Source organism: Vipera berus (genome assembly GCF_964194415.1).
Source record: "Vipera berus genome assembly, chromosome: W".
Lineage (NCBI taxonomy): Eukaryota > Metazoa > Chordata > Lepidosauria > Squamata > Viperidae > Vipera > Vipera berus.
This window is the reverse complement of record NC_138210.1, coordinates 2,088,681-2,111,171: the sequence shown is the minus strand read 5'-3', so window position 1 is coordinate 2,111,171 and position 22,491 is coordinate 2,088,681.

The following is a 22,491-nucleotide window of genomic DNA, read 5'->3' as shown; positions in this document are numbered from 1 at the left end:
GGTAAATCCGTCAGAAAGTCCATGGACACAGCCCCCCAGGGTCTTTTGGGTGTCGGCAAAGGCTGCAGTAATCCAGGAGGGGCCCCTGTCGCTGACTTGGCCTGCGTGCATGGGATGCAGGAGGTAACATAGGACTGGACGTCGTGTCGGACTCGGGGCCACCAGAAAGTACGGGAGACCAGGTTCAGGGTCTTGAACAGGCCAAAATGCCCCGCCGCCGGGTTATCGTGACACTGGCTGAGGATGAGTCCCCTGAGTGGCCCTCCTGGAACGTAGAGCCGGTCACGATAATACAAGAGTCCATCCGTGACCGTCCAAGGACAATCTGGCCCCACCTCCATCCGCTGAGCCACCCACACCTCCTGCTGCTGTGCCTCCCGGATCCGAGCCCATATATCAACCGGCTCCCGCACCACAGCAAAAGACTCGACGGGGATCACTGTCCTGGGCAGAAGCTTGTCTTCCACTCGGGAATATTCGGGCTTCCTGGACAGAGCATCCGCTCTTTGATTGTGCCCGCTTGGTATGTACCGAACCCGGAAGTCAAACCTCGCAAAGAAAAGAGACCACCGGATCTGGCGTTGGTTCAAATTCCGAGTGGTCTGCAGGCTTTCCAAATTCTTATGGTCCGTCCGGACCTCAATTTGATGCCGCGCTCCCTCCAGATGATGCCTCCAGGCCTCGAACGCCGCTTTGATAGCCAGCAGCTCCTTCTCCCAGATTGTATAATTGCACTCCGAAGGGTTCAGTTTTCGTGAATGGTACGCGCAAGGGAAGAGGGTACCGCTGGGCGTCGTTGCCTGGAGTAACACCGCCCCAATGGCAATGTCAGAGGCGTCCGCCTCCACGACAAACGGCCGTTGCGGGTCAGGATGCTTCAAGATGGGCTCCTTCATGAAGGCTTCCTTCAAAATCTGGAAAGCCTGTTGTTCTGGAGCGTTTCACTGGAACCGAGTCTTCTTCTGCAGGAGCCGGGTGAGGGGGGCTGTCAAGGCAGCAAACCCAGGGATGAAAGTTCGGTAATAGTTGGCGAAACCAAGAAGTCGCTGAACATCCTTCACGCGACGCGGGGGTTGCCAACTCTGCAAAGACTCAACCTTACTCGGCTCCATGGCGATGCCCTCAGGAGAAATGCGGTGACCCAGGAAATCGATGGTCACCCGGTAGAACTGGCACTTCTCCAACTTGGCAAACAGCCGATGTTCTCGGAGTCGCTGCAGGACCTGATGGAGATGCTGATGGTGCACCTCACGCGACGGGGAGTAGATCAGGATGTCATCCAAGTAGATCACGACAAACTGATCCAACAAATCCCGGAAAATGTCATTCATGAAATGTTGAAACACGGCGGGGGCATTGGTCAGGCCAAATGGCATCACCGTGTACTCAAAATGTCCATAGCGAGTACCAAACGCCGTCTTCCACTCATCACCCGGCCGAACCCTGACGAGGTTGTAAGCTCCACGCAGGTCCAGTTTCGTGAAGATCTTAGCCTCCCGGAGTCGGTCCAAGAGTTCGGGGATGAGGGGCAGCGGGTAACGATTGCGCACCGTGATGGCGTTAAGTTTCCTATAATCGCAGCAAAGCCGTAATTCGCCCGACTTCTTCTTTTTTTTTTTTAATTGAAAAGTTTTATCATACATTTTATCTTTAACAAACCCCCCTACCCCTCCCCTATCCCTCCCTCCTTACCCCTCCCCCCCTCCCCCCCGACTTCCCAGAGCTAAGTACAAGGTATAAAAAACAAAAAAAAAAGAATCATAAACAACCATATGCTAACAACCGTAAACTCTAAAATCTATCACTCTCTAGCTCATATAGGATAACTACAAACACTATTAATATAAAATATATATTAAAAAAAAGAGGGAAAAAAAGAGAAAAGAAGGGAAGACTTATTCAAATGCTACATGAAACTTTTTAGTCCCATATTTGTTCTGGATATACTCAATCCATTTTCTCCACTCCATAATATAACGTTCTTGCGAATGATCTTTCAAATAGGCCGATATCTTTGCCATCTCTGCCAGGTCAGAAACCTTTAAAGTCCATTCTCCTATAGTCGGCAGTTCCTCCTTCTTCCAATACTGACCTATTAAGAGTCTTGCTGCCGTAATTAAATTCAACATCAGCTTAGTGTCCACAACTGTAGCATCAGTAATTATTCCCAACAAAAAAAGTTGCGGACAAAACTTTATCCTCTGTTTAAAAATCTTCTGCATCCTCCACCAGACTTTAATCCAAAAAGCCTTAACCTTTTTACAAGTCCACCATATGTGAAAATATGTTGCGTCTTCGTCACCGCACCTCCAACATTTAGGCTGATAATTTGGATACATACTTGCAAGCTTTTTAGGATCTAGATGCCATCTATAAAACATTTTGTAAAAATTCTCTCTTAGATTTTGAGCTTGTGTAAATTTTACGTTCCTCACCCAAATCCTTTCCCATGTATCCATTGTAACTACTTCTTGAATATTTTGGGCCCATTTAATCATACAATCTTTAACAAGCTCTGTTTCTGAGTCAATTTCTATCAATGCAAGATATATCCGTTTGATATGTGCGGAACCCTGATTTCTAATTTGTTTTATCAAATTTTCATCAGTCATTGTAAAACCAATTTTCTGGTCTTCTTTCCACCTGGCCCGTAGCTGAGTATATTGAAACCAATTTTGAACAACCTTCTCTTCTCGCAAGAGGCTATATGATTTCAAACTCCAGACATTTCTTTCCAAGCTCAGAATCTCCTTGTACGTAGTCACATCATGTTTGAAACCAGCATGTATATTTTCTATTGCGTGTTTTGGAATTGCCCACAGTGGTATTTTACAATCTAGCTTATGTCTATACTTCTTCCAAACTCTCAACAATGCCTGTCTTAGAATATGCACTCTAAACACATTGTCTACCTTCTTGTCATACAACAAATATGCATGCCAGCCAAACAACAAATCATGGCCCTCAAGATTTAATAATCTCTCTTGTGTCAAATTAATCCAATCACTTATTCCTACTAATGCAGCAGCTTCATAATATAGTTTAAGATTGGGCATTTTAAGACCACCTCTCTCACGAGTATCCTGCATAATCTTAAGTTTAACTCGTGGCCTTTTCCCTGCCCAAACAAATTTATTGATACCTCGCTGCCATTCCTCCAAATTAGAATCTTTCTTAAGAATGGGTATCATTTGAAATAAAAATAGAAATTTAGGCAGGACGTTCATTTTCACTGCTGCGATCCGTCCCAACAAGGACAATTGCAATTTTTCCCAACTCTCCAATTCTTTTTGAATTTTCCCCCACAGTTTTTCATAATTATTTTTATATAACTTTGTATTAGAGGGTGACAAAAGCACCCCCAAATATTTTACCCTTTTAACAATCTCAAATCCAGTTAATCCTTCTAAGAGAGCCTTTTGCGAAACTGTCATATTTTTAGCCAGAATTTTGGTTTTCTGTATATTAACTTTAAATCCAGAAACCTTCCCGTATTGTGTTATTATCTCCATCAGGTCCACAACAGAGTTCTCTGGCTGGGTCACTGTAACAACCAGATCATCTGCGAATGCTCTCAATCTATAATCCTGATCTCTAATTTGTATACCCTTAATTTTTTCCGAATTCCGTATTTTAACCAATAATATCTCTAATGTTAATACAAATAACAAGGGCGATAACGGACACCCTTGCCTTGTGCCCTTCTCAATATTACATGCTTCTGTCAGACTATTATTAACTATAATTCGGGCAGCTTGTTTTTGATATAATGCCCTAATCGGTTGTAAAAAATTTTCCCCAAAATCCATTTTGTCTAAAACTCTCATCAAAAACTGCCAATTCAATTGATCAAAAGCTTTTTCAGCATCTAGAAAGATTAGCGCCGCAGGGATCTGGTTGTTCCTTTCCAAAAACTCTAACACATCAACTATATGCCTCACATTATTTTTCATTTGCCTACCACTAATAAACCCCGTTTGGTCCCCATGAATCACCTGTTGCAGAACCCTCATCAGTCTATTAGCCAACACCTTAGCAAATATCTTATAATCTGTATTTAAAAGCGATATCGGTCTATAATTTTTAACTTGAGTAGCATCTTGGTCTTCCTTCGGAATCAAGGAAATAAAAGCTGTTCTCCAAGACGGTGGCACCTTTCCCCCCCTCTGGATTGTCTGGAACAGTTCCTTTAACGGTTTCATCATCTCTAATTGTAAATTTTTATAATAAGCCGCAGACAAACCATCCGTACCTGGTGCTTTATCCATCTTCAATTCCTTAATTGCTGTAAAAATTTCTTCTTCTGTAATTAATTGATTAATCCCCTCTTTTTGTACTTGCGTAAGAACCGGGATGCTAGCATTCTCCAAATATATATCAATGTCTTTTTCATTAATCTTCTCCTTAGCATATAATTTAGAATAAAAATCCACAAAAGCATCCTTAATAAGGTCCTGTTGAAACACAACCCTTCCTTTATGCTCAATTTTGTCTATATTAGAAGCCCTTTGCTTTTTCCTCAATCTATAAGCTAACCATCTACCTGGTTTGTTGGCGTTGCAAAAGGTATTATGCCTGGCAAACCGCAAATTGGTTGCCACTTGGTCAGCCATTAATTTATCAAATTGTCCTCTTAACAGTTTAATAGCCTCCTTAATCTTCACATCCTCTGAATTCAAAATCAAAGCCTTTTCTTTTTTCTTTATTTCATTCTCCAGTTCTTTCCTCCTAGCTTCCACAGCACGTCTATGTTTATTATTCATATATATCAACACCCCTCTCATATAGGCCTTACTAGCATCCCAAACCATGTCCATAGAGGTGCCCTTATTCATATTAATTTCAAAAAAATCCTTCATCCGCTGTTTGCATTCTCCCACATTTCTCTGATTTCTAAACAAATTCTCATTTACGCGCCACGAGCGCCTATCTCTATTCTCCTTATCAATCTCTAGCCAAACTGGGCTGTGATCAGAAATAGTTCTTGCACAAATCTTCACCTTCTTAGTCCTTAAAAAAAAATCATTAGTCAACAAAATAAAATCAATCCTAGAAAAAGATTGATGTCTGTCAGAAAAAAAAGTATAGTCCTTTTCCTGCAAATGTCTCTCGCGCCAAATATCTCGCAGTTCCAAGTCATCCTTCATTTCAAAAAAGGATTTAGGCAGTCTAGCATGACTTGGGACGCGCTTAAAAGCTCCAGCCTTGTCCATCTGTACATCCAAAACACCATTCCAATCCCCCATAAAAATAAAAGATTTATAATCCAACTGGGTAAGCTTTGTATGAAGTAAACTAAAAAAGTCAGCTTGTTGTTGATTAGGAGCATATAATCCAACTAAAAGCGTCTTTTTACCTTCTAGCAGCAGCTCTATCATAACGTATCTTCCATGCTTATCTGCTTCAATTAAGTCTGCTGTTAAAGCACTTTTAACATAAACAACCACTCCATTTTTCTTATTCATTGCAGAAGCAACAAATTGCGTACCCAGCCTTGAGTTCGATAAATACTTTTGATCCACAACCCTAATATGCGTTTCTTGCAAACATATAACATCTATCTTGAATTGTTTTAAATATTGAAAAACTTTCTTCCTCTTCTGTGGTGAATTCAGTCCATTAACGTTCCAAGTTAAAAATTTAGTTGCCATGCATATCATCCCAAAGCTCTTGGAGCACAGCTTTGATAGGACTATCTTCTTTAGGCCGTGCTCCTCCCACTGCTTGGCTGTAAGTACGTTGTGGAAGTTCCATAGACTTCTGCTGATCTTGTTCTTTTGTTTTTTTTGATCGTTTTAAAGCAGCACGCGTCACCCTCTGCTCTCTAGGATCATCCAAAGAAGTTGTAGCTTGATCTCCTCCAGCACCGTTCTCCTCTGTCTGTCCATCTTCAGCCTTTTGATGTTCTCCTTCTCCAGATCCCTTTGCAGCTTCCAGAAGTGATAATGAGGTTGCTTTTAAAACGTTATTGTAAAAATCACGCGCCTGCATCACAGTAACCAGACGGTACCTTTTACCTTCATGCATCACCATCAACCCAACTGGAATCTCCCATCTGAACCTTATATCTCGTTGCTTGAGCTCTTGCACAAGAAATGTAAAATCCTTCCTCCTCCTTAAAATCTTTGGAGGGATTTCTTTTAGAACCAAAACTTCTTGATCAGCAATCACCACTTTAGAATCATAGGCAGCTTGTATAACTTCATCTCTAATTTCCCTCTTTGCAAAATAAACCACCACATCTCTAGGCAGCTTTCTCTGTCTAGCAATCCATGAATTCACACGAAACACTTTATCCATGCCTCCCTTTATTTCAGATGCTGGCTGATTCAATACCACTTCCAGAGCCTCAGAAATCAGCTGCTTTAAATCTTCCTTAATATTCTCTTTTAAGCCTCTGATTCTAACAGCAAACTGCATCTGGTAATATTGAGCAAGACTCAATTCTCTGTCCATTTTGTCTCTTAAATCTTCATTCTCCAATACTTTTGCTTCTAATATGGCATTCTTTTGAGTCAAATCTTCCACTTTTTCATCCAGATCTTCCACACATTCAGCCACTTTATGCACTGAAGACAAAATGTCTACCTTCATCACGCTGAACTTCTGTTCCATCCTCTCTTCCATTCTCTCCTCCAATTTCTCCAATTTCTCCTCCATCTGTACAAATTTATCACCCATTGATTCCAAAATTACCTGGGCATGTTTTTCAAGAGCATCTTGTAAATGCTTCGGTGTCAATACATCAGGAGGATGCAACGCCTGCAATGATGATTGTTGCACCGGAGAAGTTCCACCACTCCGAAGAGTTTTTGGGGGAGGTTTAGCCGCCATCTTTTACTTTCACTTGTGACGCACTTTCACTTTAAGTTTAAAAAGTCCATCAAGCTTGAGAGTAAAATATAATAATCCTCTTCACCTTTTCCTCTTGTACCGCTCTGCCTGCTCCTTTTATTCCATAGTCCTTCCTTCAGGCAGGGGTGGTCGCAAACGCCTGGCTCTGCTCCAAGAAATCCGGAGCAGAGACGCTGACCAGCTGGGAGCGACCCAAGCTACGGGGGAGTTCAATCCTTCAGCCGCCCGAGCTACAAGCTCAGGCGGCCCCGGAGAACTCGACCCCTACCTGGGGCCTCACCCCCTCCTCTTCTCCCGAGGAGGGGGCTTCAAATTCACCCGAACAGCTGATCGGCGCTGTTTCGGGTGAAAATTACTCAGCTGAGCCACGGGCAGCCCGGGAAGGCTGTCTCCGGCGCCGCGCAGCCACCGGAAGTCCTCGCCCGACTTCTTCTTGACGAAGAGCACGGGTGCAGACACTGGCGAGGACAAGGGCCGGATGAAACCGCGAGCCAAATTCTTCTCCAGAAAGTCCCACAATGCAGCCAACTCGGGGTCCGACATGGAGTACAAACGCCCCACTGGGAGAGGCGCATCAGGGACTAAATCAATGGGGCAGTCATAGGGCCTGTGCGGGGGTAATTGATCCGCCTCTGTCTCGCTGAACACATCAGCAAAGTCGGACAGTTCAGGAGGCAAAGAAACCCCTGGGGAACCCTCCACCTGGCCGGCACAGATATGGCGGGAGTGGTCCACACACTGCAAGCTTGGGAAGGTGACCAAGTTCTGTGACCAATAGATCTGTGGGTCATGCGCCCGGAGCCACGCCAGTCCCAGGACCACAGGGAAATGCAGATCTGAGGTGATATAGAACTGGATGGCCTCCACATGGGAACTGATGGCCATACATAATGGTTGCATGGCGGCCGTAATAGGCCCAGACAGGAGCACTCGACCATCGATAGTCTCCACTAACATGGGCGGATCCACCGGGCACTGGGGAACAGCCCATTTGGCCACAAATGCTGAGTCCATAAAATTTGTGGTGGCCCCAGAGTCAATTAAGGCATGGACTGGAATCCCCTCTGGCTTGCCAGGAAGGATCAGACGTGCCTCCAATATCAGATGCCGTGGAGGTCCACAGGCAGCATCGGAAAGACATCGCTCAGTGTTGTTGTGGGACGCCCGATCTATCACACCGTCTAGATCGGGCTCGGGGCGTTTCCCAACAGAAAAGTAGGGGACTTTCTCGGGGCAGGCTCGGTCACTGATGCCCGCTGTCGCTTCTTTGGGCAAAAAGCAGCCAAATGCCCAGGGTCCCCACAGTAAAAACACAACCCCCCCGATCGTCGTCTGTTCATTTCAGTCACCGATAGACGAGACCTGGCGGCACCCAGCTCCATTGGCTCCTCCCTTTGAACTGGGGGCTCACGCACAACAGGGGCTGCAGGGGTCTGTGGGGTGGCACGGCGACTCCTTCGCTGCTGCAACCGAGCATCGATCCGCAGGCAGAGATGGATCAGCCCATTCAGGTCTGAGGGAATATCCACACGGGCCGGCTCATCCAACATCTCCTCCGACAATCCATCCTGGAAGGCATCCACAAGCGCAGCCTCATTCCAGGCGGAATCCTGGTTAAGCAGCCGAAAATCACTGATATAGCCCTGTAGGGGGCGTTGACCCTGCCTCAGAGCTTTCAGGCGTCGAGTAGCAGTCTGCGTCTTAATAGGGTCCTCATACATCAGACGCATATGATCACAAAACCCCACAAAGTTGTCCAACAATGGGCTAGGTTGAGCCAGCAGAGGCGTGCCCCAACGAGCGTCATCACCTGAAAGAAGGCTTAACACAAACCCCACCTTATCCCGGTCAGTGGGGAAATCAGCTGCTCTCACGCTGATAAAGAGCTGGCATTGTCCCAGGAAAGCAGGAAACAGTTCTGGAGTGCCTGTAAATTTATCCGGCATTGCAACTTGGCATTTTCTCCTGGGTGGGGGTGATGGTGGGGGTGCAGCATGAACCTGAGCTTGCAGTTGAGGCACCTGAGCTGCCAGCAAAGTGAGTTGCTGGGTGAGCTGGGCATTCTCAGCACGTAGCTGCTCCATAATATTAGTAAGGGGTGGGAGGCTGAAAGCAAACTGTTCTGTACCAGCCTGCTACCGGCCCTGCAGAAAAGGCAACCCCTTTATAAACGGCAAGAGGCTGGAATGACGTCTGCCAAATTTATTACTACAAAAAACAAACAAGACACGAACCAAGATTCAGGAGCTTTGAAACACTATCTGAGCGGTTGCTTTCAGCAAACTAGCCCTCCCCAAACATTCCCTTTATAAAGAGTTCAGGGCGTGGCCTCTCTCTGCCTCCTTCCGAGAAGCCCCACAGCCTTCCTCTGTTTACTCCTACTTGACTGCCTCCTGCATCGGGCGTCCTTTAACAGGGCCAGCTGTGGGTCATCTTCATCCACACTGTCAGGCTCACACAGCTGGGTCTCCATGGTGACCAAGTGGGAGGGGCCTGCCTGAGGGCTATCATCAGCAAGATCTTCAACCCCCTCAGCAAGGTCTTCAACACCCCCCTCCTCCTCTGATTCGTCTGACCCAACTGCCGAACCCACAGGCTGACCCTGAATCACAACAATCGCTGCAAGATAAGACCTTATAAAGATTCTTAACTGCAATCGGTCAGATTCGGATCGGCTGGATCTTCAACAGCTCTCTAGACCCCGTCTCCAATGCTTCATCTCCCGGAGCTCCACAGAAAACCATGGAGCCCACCAGGATCTGCGCCGGGTCAGGGGTCGCAAGGGTACAACACGGTCGAGCGCCTCGGTGGCAGCCCTTTCCCAGGCATCCACCAAGGCGTTGGCTGGGCTGTGAGTGAGGGGGATAGGTATAGACCCAAGCGCCGTCTGGAACCGTTCCAGATCCATTAGGCGCCTGGGGCAGAACCACCTGGTCGGTTCTGCAGCCCAGCAGCGGGGGTGTGTGGCATAACGGAAGACCAACTGCAGGAGGTGATGATCAGACCATGACAGGGGGACAATAGTTGGTGAGCCCCCTCCCTGATCATCAAGCCACTGCCCAGATAAGAAAACTAGGTCGAGAGTGTGTCCCCCCCCATGAGTCGGACCCTGAATTACTTGGGCCAGGTCCATGGCCGTCATGGAGGCCAAGAACTCCCGGGCTAACTCAGATGACCCTCCCAGGGAAGGCAGGTTAAAGTCGCCCAGAACTATAAGTCTGGGAAACTCAACCGACAACCCTGAGAGGGTGTCAAGAAGCTTGGGCAGGGCCCTTGCCACACAGCTGGGCACCAGGTATGTTAGCAACAAGCCCAACTGAACCCCATGGCCACACCTCAGGAGGAGGGACTCACTCCCGCCTATCTGTATAACAGTGGTTTCCCGCGGACATAAGGTCTCCCGTATAACTACCGCCACCCCACCGCCCCTGCCCTGAGCCCTCGGCTGATGCAGCACACAGAAACCTAGAGGACAAAGCTCAGTCAGAGGGACACCTCCCTCTGAGCCCAACCAGGTTTCTGTAATACATGCCAGGTCCGCGCTTTCCTCCTCGATCAAATCGTGGACAAGGGGAGCCTTGTTCACCACGGATCTGGCGTTGAAGTACACCAGCCTGAGCTCAGGGACCTGATCCCCCTCACCCCTGGATAAACGGGTACCAACCGGAGGGTCGGAGCACGCCATCACTTGAAGACAGCGGGGGCGTTATCCCAGATGTCGATATGGCCCTCCGTGTGACCGCCTGCTGCCATTCCTAATCGTCGTGGGGATTTGAGACCCCACCCCAATGCCAGGAAAACCAGAAGACCCCAACCCCAACCCCATCTTGCCGGGAACCATCTCAGGCCCAGACTGACAACCGGTTGAGGAAGCACATCCTAATTCCCTCCCAACCCTACCATTCCCCCCCTCCCTAACCCTTTAAAACAACTGGCTAAAAAACATACTAGGGGCCTCTTAATGCATTTCCACCAGAGGCCCCTATCCATGCCCAACCACCTCTCGGGGTCCCAAAAATTGGGCCCGTCATTAAGGGAATTACAGAAAAAGGCGGCAGGTCGTACCCAGGAGGGAGGAGCCCCCCTGAGGGCGTACAGGTCAGCACTACAGTAACGCAGACAAGCCATATAGTGCTAAAGATATCCACATAGGGCAATTATAAACAAATGGGTAGTCAGATGGTATTGAGTTAATATCAAGATGACGTTGATATTGAGTCCGGACGTACCTCAAGTCCACATTGATCTCCTTCTGGTGTTGGAAAGTACTTGGTTGCAACATCATGACCCCACTATTAGGTGGAAAAACCAGTCTATTGCCTTCAATAGCCCTCATTGTCTTTCTCACTGCAATCAGCCATTCGAACCCCCCTCCCCCCACCAGCCACCCCTGACTGCTAACAGAGAAATTCCTTTAGAGAAGAACACTGTTTCTGGCCATAGGACAACTCACCATGGCCGACTCACTGCACAGGACAACTCACTGCATGGGACAACTCGCCAAATGCCAGAGGCAAGGAAGAAACTCCTCTGGCCCTTTCACATTAGCAACAGGAGAAGAGGAGGGTTGTGTGTGTCTGTGTGTGTGTCTATGTTGTCCCTCATTTCTTGCCCAGATGTATACAGAAACAGAGCATTCATCTCTAAGGGGAGGGGTGGTCTCTTCACCCTTTCCTCCCTTCCCTTTCCTCCCTTTATCCACTGGATCTCTTCCCCAATTTTAAAGTTGCCCAGCTCCTCTGAAAAGTTTATCTCTGTCCCTTTCTCATTAGCAAGCAGGGAAGAGGCAATATGTGTGTGTGTATGTGTTGTTGTCCTTCATTTCTTGGGCAGATGTATACAGGAACAGAGTGTTCTTTTCTAAGGAGAGGTGGGTCTCTCCACCCTTTCCTCCCTCCCCTTTCCCCACTTTAACTCTTGGATCTCTTCTGCAATTTTAAACTTGCCCAGCTCCTCTAGCATTTGTTAATGACACAAGTAAATCTTCACCTTTCCTCCTCTGCTCTTTTCCTCTGACCTCCCCCCCCCCGTCCCCATGCCTCAAGTCCCAGCAAAGGCAGAGCAACGGTGGTGGTGGCAGCTAAACGGAGCTATCATTTTCACTGCCAAATGCGAGAGGTGAAAGGGGGTGGGACAGTTAAAGTGCCTCTCAAGAGGCTTCATCAGAATAGCTTGCCTCCCGAAGTTGTAGGTGCTTCATCACTGGAGGTTTTTAAGAAAAGACTGGACAGCCACCTATCTGAAATGGTATAGGGTCTCCTGCTTGAACAGGGGGTTTGACTAGAAGACCTCCAAGGTCCCTTCCAGCTCTATTCTGATTGATTGATTGATTGACTTGGCCAATTTCACTTCTATAAACTGAGGCGAAGGGAGAAGGCAGGATGCACCCTGAGCTACTTTTCCAGGGCTGGGCTTGAAGCATAGGGAATTTGAATACCTCAGCCCAAACTCGCCTAACTAGCTAACTAACGTCAAAGCCAAGAAAAGATCTTAGCACTTTACAAGCAGGCTCCAGAATACAGATGAGAACAGATGCGGGGCTCCAAAATAATTTTCCCTTCCCACCCTAATTATAAATTAGCCATTGCAATCCATCCTTCTTTTCTTCTACCAAGAAGCTGAAGGAGGCTCTTTCAACTTTTCAAACATAGAGCTCCCCCCTCAACTACATTTCCCATCATTGCAATGGTGTTGCATGGTGCTCCCTAATTTTTTTTCTCCCCTAGATATTGACCAGACTGAAAGGACAGGAAGGAGCAGATGCTGCTGCTTAAAACTACTGCATTCAATAGGAGTTTACTTCCGAGTAGAAGTATATCAATGAGATGCCGCCAACCCCAGGAAAAATCAAAAGATGAGAATCCAAACCCACCATTGGTGCCATTTCAAATGGACACCCCTGTTTGCAAATTCCATTGGGATGTGTGAATCAGGTATATGCAGGGACGTGGTGGCTCAGTGGGTTAGGACGCTGAGCTTGTCGACCAGAAGGTCGGCAGTTTGGAGGGTCGAATCCCGAGTGCCGCATAGCAGAGTGAGCGCCTGTTACTCGTCCCAGCTTCTGCCAACCTAGCAGTTCGAAAGCACGTAAAAAATGCAAGTAGAAAAATAGGGACCACTACGGTGGGAAGGTAACAGCGTTCTGTGCGCCTTTGGCGTCTAGTCATGCCGGCCACATGACCACGGAGACGTCCTCGGACAAGCGCTGGCTCTTCGGCTTTGAAACGGAGATGAGCACCGGCCCCTAGAGTCGGAAAAGACTAGCACGCATGTGCGGGGGAACCTTTACCTTTTTATATGCAAGAAGGGCAAGGCATCCAAAAAGAGAAGCCACCTTCTGGTTGGTGATTCAATTGCAAGGAATGTAAATTTAGGAAAGGATACAGATGTTTTAAAAGAGGTCAAGTGTCTGCCAGGTGCTACTGCCAGCAGAGACAAGAGGCGTATTTTTAAGATAGTCAAGAATCCCAGTAAGGACTGTGAGGTTGATGCTATTGTACATCTTGGCACAAATTATCTGTCCCAAAAAGATGTACTCTCTGTGCAGAATGATTTCCAGAGCTTGGGGCAGGAACTTAGTAGGATAGGCTGTAGTGTTACTTTTCAGAAGTTTTACCAGTATATAAGGAACAAAAAGAAAAAGGCCAGTGTAAAGCAGGCTTCAATGTGTGGCTAAAGGAATGGTGTAAAGAGGAAGGCTTTGGTTATATTAGCCATGATGTCTGTAGCTGGTCCAATGAAAAACTGTACAAAAAAGGTGGTTTGCATCCATCAAAGAAAGGGATTGAGTTACTTGGAAATAAATTCACAGATTTTCTGGAGAAACATTTAAGCTAAACAGTGGGGGACAGTGAGTTAATTGATATAGAACATTTCTGTCCCCAGCAGTCTAAAATTAATAGGGTTATCAGTGCATGTAACATAGATGTTTGTGCGGGTAAGAATATCAACCTTGCTGTCAAGCAAAATCAAGCTTTTAATAGTGAGTGCCACAACAACTGCACTAATCAAACATATGGTAAGGAAGTAGGGGAACTCGGGCAACACACAGGTTTTGTAGAAAGTAAACATGGTCAGTCAAAAAGGACTCAAATGTCTATACACAAATATGCACAGTATGAGCAATAAACATGGTGAATTAGAAATTCAAGTAAATGAAGGCAGATATGATATTGTTGCCATTACGGAAACTTGGTGGGATGAAACCCACAAATGGACCACACAGCTAGAGGGATTTAAATTATTTAAAAGAAACAGACCACATAAAAGAGGAGGTGGAGTTGCTCTCTCTATAAGAAACAACTACATCTTTACAGAAATAGAACACAACAGTGATGAAAGCTGTCTTGAATGCATTTGGGTCAATATAAAAGGGGGAAAACTGACACTGCCATTTGTTGTTGTTGTTAGCTGCTAAGTCATGTCTGACCTATCGCGACCCTATGGACAATGTTCCTCCAGGCCTTCCTGTGCTCTACCATCTTCTGGAGTCCATTTAAGCTCACACCTACTGCTTCAGTGACTCCATCCAGCCACCTCATTCTCTGTCGTCCCCTTCTTCTATTGCCCTCAATCTTTCCCAGCATTAGGCTCTTCTCCAATGAGTCCTTCCTTCTCATTAGGTGGCCAAAGTATTTGGGTTTTCGCTTCAGGATCTGTCCTTCTAAAGAGCAGTCAGGGTTGATCTCCTCTAGGACTGACCAGTTTGATCGCCTTGCAGTCCAAGGGACTTGCAGGAGTCTTCTCCAGCACCACAGTTCAAAGGCCTCAATTCTTTGGCGCTCAGCCTTTTTTATGGTCCAACTTTCACTGCCATACATTTCAACTGGGAAGACCATAGCCTTGACTATATGCACTTTTGTTGACAGGGTGATATCTCTGCTTTTTAGTGTGCTATCTAGATTTGCCATGGCTTTCCTCCCAAGGAGCAAGCGTCTTTTAATTTCTTGGCTACAGTCCCCATCTGCAGTGATCTTGGAGCCCAGGAAAATAAAATCTGTCACTACCTCCATTTCTTCCCCATCTATTTGGCAGGAATTGAGAGGGCCGGATGCCATGATCTTGGTTTTCTTAATGTTTAGTTTCAACCCAAGTTTTGCACCCAAGTTTTGCATATCTTAGGTTGTTGATATTTCTTCTGGCAATCTTAATTCCAACTTTTGATTCATCTATCCCTGCCTTTCTCATGATGTGCTCTGCATATAAGTTAAATAGGCAGGTCGACAGTATACAGCCTTGCCGGACTCCTTTCCCAATTTTGAACCAATCAGTGGTTCCGTGCCCAGTTCTCACTCTTGTTTCTTGACCCACATATAGGTTTCTCAAGAGACAAATAAGATGGTATGGTACGCCCATCTCTTTAAGAACTTGCCACAGTTTGTTATGATCCACACAATCAAAGGCTTTAGCATAGTCAATGAAGCAGAAGTAGATGTTTTTCTGGAACTCTCTAGCTTTCTCCATGATCCAGCGTATGTTAGCAATTTGATCTCTAGTTCCTCTGCCTCTTTGAAATCCTGCCTGTACTTCTGGTAGTTCTCGATCCACATACTGCTGGAGTCTAGCTTGTAGGATTTTAAGCATAACTTTACTAGCATGAGAAATGACTGCAATAGTGCGATAGTTTGAACATTCTTTGGCACTGCCTTCCTTTGGAATTGGAATGTAAACTGATCTTTTCCAATCCTGTGGCCACTGTTGACTTTTCCAAATTTGCTGGCAAATTGAGTGTAGCACTTTTACTGCATCGTCTTTTAAGATTTTGAATAGCTCAGCTGGAATACTGTCACCTCCACTAGCTTTGTTGTTGCTCAGCTTTTCTAAGGCCCACTTCACTTCACATTCTAGGATGTCTGGCTTGAGGTCAGTGACCACCTCATTGTGATTATCAGGGACGTTAAGCTCATTCTTGTATAGTTCCTCTGTGTAATTTTGCCACCTCTTCTTAATCTCTTCTGCCTCTGTTATGTCCCTGCCATTTTGGTCCTTTATCATGCCCATTTTTGCATGAAACGTTCCCTTCATCTCTCCAATTTTCTTGAAAAGATCTCTGGTCCTCCCTATTCTATTGTTTTCTTCTATTTCTTTGCACTGTTCATTTAAGAAGGCATTCTTATCTCTTCTAGCTATTCTCTGGAATTCTGCATTCAATTGGGCGTATCTTTCTTTTTCTCCCTTGCCTTTCGCTTCCCTCCTTTCCTCAGCTATTTGCAAAGCTTCCTTAGACAGCCATTTTGCTTTTTTGCATTTCTTTTTCTTTGGGATGGTTTTGGTTGCTACCTCTTGTACAATGTTGCGAACCTCTGTCCATAGTTCTTCAGGCACTCTGTCTATCAGATCTAATTCCTTAAATCTATTTGTCTATTTGTATACTATAGGCCGTCCACCCAAACAGAGGAAATAGATGAACTTTTTGCTAGTCAGTTAACTAAGGTATGTAGGAAGCACATCACAATAGTAATGGGGGACTTTAACTACCCTGACATCAACTGGGAATAAAAATTAGTGGATCAGAGGAATGCTGTGGATATAATTTCAGTAAGGCATTTGATAAAGTAGACCACAACCTACTACTTGATAAGATAGAAAAATATGAGTTAGACAGCATCACCACCAGATGGATTTGTAACTGGCTGACCAGCTGCACTCAACGTGTAGTCCTCAATGGAACTGCATCTACATGGAGGGAAGTATGCAGTGGGGTACCTCAAGGTACGCCACTGCTTTAGGCCCAGTACTCTTCAACATCTTCATCAATGGTTTGGATGAGGGGATAGATGGGGAACTCATCAGATTTGCAGATGACACCAAGCTGGCAGGAATAGCCAACACTCCAGAAGATAGGCTTAAGATACAGAAAGATCTTGACAGACCTGAACGTTAGGCGCTATCTAACAAAATGAAATGTAATGGTGAAAAAAAGTAAGGTTCTACATTTAGGCAAGAAAAACCAAATGCACAGGTACAGTATAGGTGGTACCTCGCTTAATAGTAGTAACTGTGAGAGGGATCTTGGAGTCCTAGTGGACAATCACAAATATGAGCCAGTAGTGTGCTGCAGCTGCCAAAAAAGTCAACACAGTTCTAGGCGGGTCTATGACAATTTGCCGTGGCCAACTCACCACGGCCAACTTGCCATGACCAACTCATCACAGCCAACTCGCCACAGACAACTTGACACAACCAACTCACTGTGGGACAACAAGCCACGGCCAACTCGCCCCAGGACAACTCATTTCAGGACAAAATTTACACTACTCTCAAAGAAATGATGGAAAAGAATCATTAAAGAAAGGATGCAAAAGGAAGGACAGAATGAAATGTGAATGATAAAAATTAAAATAAAGTTTAATTTATTTTAAATAATTAAATAGAATTGTGAAATTGTCCTGCAGTGATTTGTCCCGCGGTGAGTTGGATGTGACAAGTTGTCCTTAGGCGAGTTGGCCATGGCGAGTTGGCCGTGGCAAGTTGGCCATGGTGAGTTAGCCATGGCAAGTTGGCTGCAGTGAGTTGGCTGTGGGAAGTTGTCCCATTCCCATTCTAGGCTGCATCAACAGAGGGGTAGAATCAAGATCACATGAAGTATTAATACCACTTTATAATGCCTTGGTAAGGCTACACTTGGAATATTGCATCCAGTTTTGGTCACCACTATGTAAAAAAGATGTCGAGACTCTAGAAAGAGTGCAGAGAAGAGCAACAAAGATGTTTAGGGGACTGGAAGCTAAAACATATAAAGAACGGTTGCTGGAATTGGGTATGTCTAGTTTAATGAAAAAAAGGACTAGGGGTGAGATGATAGCAGTGTTCCAATATCTCGGGGGTTGCCACAAAGAAGAGGGAGTCAAGCTATTCTCCAAAGCACCTGAAAGCAGGACAAGAAACAAAGGATGGAAACTAATCAAGGATAGAAGCAACCTAGAACTAAGAAGAAATTTCCTGACAGAACAATTAACCAGTGGAACAACTTGCCTCCAAAAGTTGTGAATGTTCCAACACTGGAAGTTTTAAACAAGAGATTGGACAACCATTTGTCTACAATGGTATAGGGTTTCCTGCCTGAGCAGGGGGTTGGACTAGAAGACCTCCAAGGTCCCTTCCAACTCTGTTATTCTATATATATGTAACCAGGTAAAATTGACATGGGTTGTGCCACTTTCCCATTCAAGCCAAATGTATAGAAAGAATGATAAATGTGCTGGATTTTTTTTAATCTTGTTTTGTGTTTGTATTTGTTAATATGACCTCCAAATATTTCACCCTTTTCTCAACCCTAAAACCAGACTTTTTTTTAATTCCATTTATATCCCGCCCTTCTCCGAAGGCTCAGGGCGGCTTACAAGCTTAGCAGTAGCCTTCATTCTATGTATATGCCTGCTTATTAGGGCTTTCACACACACACACCAAGCGGTATTATTACAAAGTCAGCTTAATTGCCCCCAACAATCTGGGTCCTCATTTTACCTACCTCGGAAGGATGGAAGGCTGAGTCAACCTTGAGCCTGGTGGGATGCGAACCTGCACTAATTGCAGGCAGCTGGTGTTACTTAAGGAGGCATTAGCCCACTGCTCCACCAAGGCTCTTGTCAATATAGTCAATATATATATATGCTCCACCAAGGCTCTTGTCAATATAGTCAATATATAGTCAATATAGTCAATATATCACAGTCCTGTGTGGCCATATTCTTAAGAAGCATTGCTGTTTTCTGTTTGTTTATTTTAAGACCCACTAAAACCCCAAACTCATTTAATTTCCTCATCAAGCACTGGAAAAGGTACACACCTCTGTGTCATCTAATACAGGGCTTTTCAAACGGTGGTACATGTACCACCTGTGGTACTTTGCCACGTGGCAGGTGGTACACGACTGGTAGCCCAGTGTAGCAGGGGAGGGGAATGAGCTGAAGGGAGCCAAGCCTGAGGGAGAGGCAGCTGAAGTTGCAGGACAGTCTGGGCTCGGCAGATGCCCCAGGAGCTGGCAGGGCTCCAGCTGATTGGCTCCAGCTGATTGGTGCTTCCAGAAGCAGCACGGAGCTGGAGGTGAACTGAAGAAAAAAGGGGGGGAGCAGAAGAGAGGCTATAAAAGGAGGTGGTTTGGGCAGAAAATCGAAAAAAAAGACAACAGGGAAAGAGAAGGAGAGGTCAGCCGGCAGGGAGGAAACAGGGACAGAGAAGCAGCAGCTGTTGCTGGAAGAAAAGGTCCCCTGGTTTGTTTTCTCCAGCCAGGATAATGCAAACAGCGTTGATGAAATGAAAAGCCGGCATGTCGGAAAGGAGGTGGGTTTATTTAGTTTTGGATCAGCTGGCAGCTTGATTGGGTTACCATAAGGTTTTTTGTACAGTTTTTACAGCGTTTTGTAATTCAGAGGCTCCTTTGTGTGCTTTGGTTATTGGAATATTTTAGTCCATATTTTAGACTAGCAATGAATCCAAAGTGTTGACTTCTGTAGGTTTAATCCCTTTAAACAAATGTAATTAGTTTTACCCCCTTATCTTGAGTCTGTCTATGGCTTTTAGAAAGTTTTCTTTGAAGGTAAACAGGATTATTTTTAAAGCTAAAGCTTTTTTGCAATTGCAGGAGCCTTTCATTGTGGGTTGCAACATTGTGACATGTGACACCCCCTGAGGCAGCTTAAAGAAAAAAAAACCTGGAGTTTATGTGTTTATTTTGTGAGCCTCTCTTGCTTTGCACTTGATTCCTGTGTCTTTAAGGGTACAGGGAAGGGATTGGGGGGCCATTCTTATTACACTGTGTAAGGAGAGCTAAGAAGGGCCGACCAGCTAGCTCAGGGGTCTACAAACTTAGCAACTTTAAGAACTGTGTGTCACAACGTCCTTCTCGGTTTGAAAGCAACAACCAGTAGGTAGGTACGAGTGACAGACGGTTTATTCTGTACAAGGAAAAAGTCAGCGCTGGGAGTGAACTGCTCCCAGCGCTTTACATAGCCATCCTGAATCATAGCCCCACTCCCATTCCGCAAGCCAGCATCTGGCAAGAAGGTCACATAAGCGGCAGTTCAGGCCCTCGCTTCCTTCCCTCGGACCAGGCACGCAGCGGATTACTCCTCGGAGCAGACCCCAGGTAGGGTTGTAGCTAGAAGCGTCCTTTTCTGGTACCCCCCCCTAATCGCCAGTATACAGGAGCAACGTCAGTTGATGCCAGGGGTTATTCAAGGGCTCCACCTGGAAGGTAAGAAGACTAGTATGAGTGGTCATCCGCCCTGGTGGACGGTTCGGCCAACCCCCCAGCCAGCTTACCATGATGGCTGAGGAATTCTGGGAGTTGAAGTCCACAAGTCTTAAAAGTGCCAACTTTGAAAACCCCTGAGCTAGCTGGTAGTGGTGCATATTAATAAACATGGATAAATTCATCATACATTTGTCAGTGCAAAGGGAAAGTGATTCAGCAAAGGAACAGCCACCAAAGAAATTAAAACTGGTACTTTTTTCCTTTTTTCCTACAGTTTGTAATATTTTATTAGATTATAGAATAAAATACAAAAATACATAAGCAAATACTAGGACACAATGGGGAGGAAAAAGGGGGAAAAGTGAGGGGGAGAAGAGAAAAAGAAAAGACTTCCTCTGTTGCAGTAGAAGGAAGCATTAACATTGAACCTCAACTTTTTACTTTTCCATATTATTATAAACTAGCCATTTCTATAACAACAAATGAATCTAATTAGTAAAACCCCAAATACCCCCCCTTTTTTAGTCATCAAGTTTTTGACACCTTGCTAAACACTGGTGATACTCAAATATTGTCATGTCCTAAAAGTGGTACAATCTGTGATTAGGCTGATTTTCTGCAAGCACCAATCAGCTAGAGCCCTGCCAGCTCCTGGGGCGTCTGCCGAGCCCAGCCAGTCCTGCAGCTGCAGCTGCCTCTCCCTCAGGCTTAGCTTGCTTCGGCTCATTCCCCTCCCCTGCTACACTGGGCTAGCAGTCGCATACCACCTGCCACGTGGCAAAGTACCACAGGTGGTACGCATACCACTGGTTGAAAAGCCCTGATCTAATGTACAGTAAATAATTATGAAAGTCACTTTGAGCTGCCTTTTTTCCTTATGAGAACTTCCTGGGGGAAAAGCCCTCACCACTTTTTCAATGATATCCCACTGAAATAAACTGTTTTCTGACTTAAGATGCCCATATTTCTTACTAAAAGGATCCCCATTTTAAGTTAAATGTCAACACTTCACCTGTTGAAGTCATGTAAGCTTTGCAATTGCACCAAGTTCTTTGCAAGGTTGAATAGGAGGTCCGCCAATATAAAGTTAGAATAACAAAAGAAAACAAATTTTACTGGGGGCGGGGGAGAGAGAAACCCTGCATTTTAGGCCCCCTTTTTACATTTTTTAGTTTTGTTTTTCTTCAGAAAATGATCTGGATGAGTTGCCCTAGATCCTTTCTGGAATGGGATGGTGGTAGGAGCTGCTTTCTGTTCAAGAGACAGAATGAGGGGCAGGAGAGGGAAGGAGATCAGAATCTGGTTTGATCCCTTGCATCTGGATTAATTGTCACACTTCTAGAAAACATCATAGAAATAACATTGGGCAACGTGATATTTAGACATCAGAAATAAAACAGCATTCCCTTTTTGCGGAAGCAGCTTCTGATTGCTTGAATGCCTTGGATCTAAATTGGTTCATAATAGGAGTGACTGCTGAGAAAACATGATAGACTTACATGAAAACAGGCAGGGTAGAAATACTGCCCATGAAACCACTAGGTTTTTAATTGACTTTATGGATTAGATTTCTATCCACCTTTCATTCAGAGGCTCAAGCCAGCCTACATAAGAGCCCCTTCTCACTCTGACAACAACCCTGTGATGTTGGTTGGGCTGGGAGAGAGAGTGATCAGTCTCAGATCACCCAGGTAGCTTCAGTGGCTGAGGGTGGCCTTGAACCTGGGTCCCTCTAGGGCTAGCCCACACCTTCAGGGAGGTTCTGACCGCTCCCTGGTTAGCAGGCTCCAAGGAGAGGCAAACCGGACAGGGGTTTTTCAAAGCTAGGGCAGCCAGCCTATTAAGCAAGACAGGAGTTCACACAATGATTGGGTGACCAAGAGAACAAGGGCCTCATTTTAATCAGGTGGTTATCTTTTGCCGGGATGAAGATCCAAGCTCCATCCCTCCTGGCTCTGCAATTGTGCTCCGCAGGCCCCACTGGAAATGGCAGCTCCATCAGAAATCAGTGAGTGCCCAGGATAGGGTTTCACCTCTCTTGTCTCCACTGTCATCTTACAACACCCAGAGACTCCTTTAAATAATAGAAGGGTCTAAATTCAGGCTCATTAAACCTCCCTCTGCTTCCCCACTGCCTAGGCACCTAATCAGGCTTCCTCTCCCTGTTCTCCAAAACACACTGTCAGGGCCCACCTCAATACCTCATCCCAAGAAAGCAGAACTCATGGAAGCAAACTCTTCCAAAAGGAACTTTTATTAGGAGAAGCTGATTGATATTAGTAATGATACTTTGTAATCATCTTTGTTTATGTGCAAGCAGCTTTGTAGGTGCTTTATATTGGGAAATTAGTTATATAAAAGCAAATGTTTCATGCTTTAGGCACAGGGGATTGCTTACATGAAAAGAGCATGGTAAGGGGAAGGGGAAAAGGAGTTATGGT